This window comes from Etheostoma spectabile, chromosome 16, assembly GCF_008692095.1.
Source record: "Etheostoma spectabile isolate EspeVRDwgs_2016 chromosome 16, UIUC_Espe_1.0, whole genome shotgun sequence".
Lineage (NCBI taxonomy): Eukaryota > Metazoa > Chordata > Actinopteri > Perciformes > Percidae > Etheostoma > Etheostoma spectabile.
Window position 1 is genome coordinate 10,149,037 of NC_045748.1, and position 3,047 is coordinate 10,152,083.

A 3,047-nucleotide genomic window follows, 5' to 3' on the forward strand; every position below is an offset into this window, starting at 1 on the left:
GTGTGTGTGTGTGTGTGTATGTTGGGCGGAGTACCCATCAACAAGACATTTCATTCTGACGATGTACATCCCTGCAGCTCCCAGATAAAATCAGAGGCTAAGAGCGAGGAGGATGCTGCTGCTGCACAGATCTCAAAGCTCATTCTCATTCTCAGCCTCCCTTCTTGTTTGTTGGTATGACAGTAAATTTAATCTCGGTGCAGGTTCCCCTCTTGTGATCCGTTGTAGTGAATGTCTTCAGGTTCATCCTCAGAGCTAAAAGGCATCACAAACCTTTGATTCTTGTTCTGGAGATTGTGTTTGAAATGTCCCTAAAGACGAAGCAGCAGGCAGAAGCAGCGACACAATCCCCGGTGGAACATGTCTGGCTGCAGGTGGGGTATTTTTAACCTCAAACCCACCGAGACACGTCGGCTGGATGTAATTAAAGTGACGTTTATAAAGCGTAGACATGTGAGTCACAGAGTTTATCCTACGCTCGCAGCGCTCACTCAGTGCCAATCAGGTCTCATTCAAAGAAATAGCTTCAGTTTGTGTCTCTGACGTGGTAACATTACAGTCGCAGAGCTCAGGTTTTTCTCTGACTGCTGTTTTTAAAGGTTTTTCCAGAATCTTGACATTTTAGGAAATACACATATTCATATTGAGATGATAAGTGCACTCTCTTGTCTTTCAGTTAAATGTGAAGCTAAGGCCAGCAGGTTAACACAAACTGAAGAGATTTTTACATGTTGTTCCATGACATAAAATATGACAGTAAATACACCACTTGTGAATTTTGAAGCTTTTACGTGTCTTGAAAAAAGGTTGGTTGCAATTTGGCAAACACGCAAAGTCATTTGGAAGCTGGTAGTGACGCTGAAGTCATGTGACCGTGGCGTAGTTCCTTTAAAGCCTAACGTTCTGGCGATTGCATTTACGTTTCAATAATCATAAAAGTGTTGTTCGTTTGTGGCGATTATCTTGCAGAACCACAACGTGGAAGTAATTATGAGCAAAGGAAACGGATCAGGTCAGCCATGAAACATGATTGGGAACTCAATTTTTAGATTATTCCGACGCCATATGAATGCAACCGTATCTCGCTAAATAATTTGTGGAACCGCCCTGTGATTGGGATCTGCTCCAAAATGTTATGGGTTCTTCCATGCTACACTCTTCATTAAAGTTTCATAAATATTGGGGCAGTAGTTTTTGGGGGCAGTAATGTTCAGAAAATGGTCTAGTCCAGCGACTTTCGCGAGCATCATAACGCAGTTACAACCAACTTAATGGAGGAGGGGTGGGCGTGGTGCGCAATCACGGAAGGCTTGGATCATGTGGACGCGCCGACAGTTTTCTGGTCATTACTTAGAATTCCTCATGGGGGAGACTGTAATGCTCATAGCTTTAATGTGACCAGATATCAGCCGGCGTGGTTGTGTTGCAACAAGATGTTAAGCATGAAATTGAAGTCATTTAAGTGTAGTAAAAAAGCTGCTGCAGTGTCCACATGTAAATGTAGACTGTAGCCACTGAGGTACACGAGGGGTGTTGCTACAGTCTGGAATGAAGGCGCACAGTTTTGCTCATTTCCTGATTTGTTAGTCAAAAGAAAAGGCCGGTGTTTGTGTCGCTCAGCTGGCTCATTCAAATTCTGTGGGCGACGCAGGTGATATAAATACACAGCAGATAGAGCGGGATGGTAACGACGCCCTGCAAAGAAGATGCATAATCATCAGAGCAGGTGATCTGCCTCTGGGAGCAGAGATAAAACGGATTCATGCACATGTCTTTACTACACCTCACATCCGGACAGCACATACTCTAATGTTCAAAAATAAACATATTTGAATTAAGGCGTAAAGGATTTGTGTGGCTGTGTCAGTAGAGCATTGCTGGGTGCTTTATAGTTTGTGTGTTTCACACAATATGTATATTTATATTAAGTATTTATAACTATTCTTGATCCTAGCTTCCTCATGAAAAATGAGACGAGAACTGCAACAATTAATAGATTAATTGTCTAGTTAGCAATAATGCTAAATTCCAGGTTGCACGTTCCAAATATGGTTTCAACTTTGAGGATTTGTTGTAAAATTACTATCTTTGGTTTGGACTGTTGGTCAGACAAAACAAAACATTTGAAACCAGCGATTTGGAGTTGCATTTTTTCTCAATTTGGAGATGAATCAGTCAGTTGAGGAATAATAATTATAGTCATTTCTTAAAGCAAAAAAGCCTAAATGTTTCTGGTTCCAGCTTCACAAATGTGAGGATTTAATGTTTGTTTCTGTTTTATATAATTAATGTCATAACATTAATTATACATTGTTGACACTGTTTTCTTTGGAATTTTGTAGAGCATTCGTTGCACACTTAATCAGTTAAAAATATTTTTATAACAATGTTGAAAAATGTGGCATGTCGTACAGACAATCTTTTTTTATTGAATATGTGGCAATTAAATAATGATAGAAAAGAAATCATCATCAAACAGGATATACAGTATAGAAGAAATAGAAATAAGTAAAAACATTCATTTGGTGTGTAGTTAGTCTTAAGGAGTCTATATATAAAATAAATGATATCAAAAAGATTTGTATTAGTGAGAGATTTTTCTGTGTATGTGGAATTTATCTGTTAAGAGTAACAGTCTAGAGTAATAGACTTTTATTCTTTTCTCTCTTATTGAAAACACATTCCTATATATGTATCCAGAACTAACTCTGTAGGGGAAAATCAAGTGGAGAACAGACTCTGGCCTCAGCGTTAGAGAATGTTTCTCACTGAAGAGGCAATCAATCCGGTGGGCTGCACCACCGACTCGCTGCATCACAACAAACTCCACCAATCAGGCTTCAGCCTCATGCGTCTCCATGGTGACAGAGCTTCCACAGTCCTGAAGAGGTGGAGACAGCGATGGAGTGTGAGGGACGGGGGTGGGAGACGGGGTGGGGGCAGAACAGAGGTGGATGGGGGAACAAGAAGAAGAGGAAGAGAGGGAATCGATACCTTCTCTTATTTCACAGTGAGGGTTTAAAAAGCGAAGCTCCTTTCCAACCGGG

The 3,047-nt window shown here is 40.6% G+C and overlaps 1 protein-coding gene across 2 annotated transcripts in view; it reads left to right on the forward strand.

The window, feature by feature from the left end:
* Positions 1 to 3,047, forward strand: part of pitpnm2 (phosphatidylinositol transfer protein, membrane-associated 2) — a 52,808-nt gene that overhangs the window by 12,504 nt on the left and 37,257 nt on the right. The window lies entirely within an intron of this gene.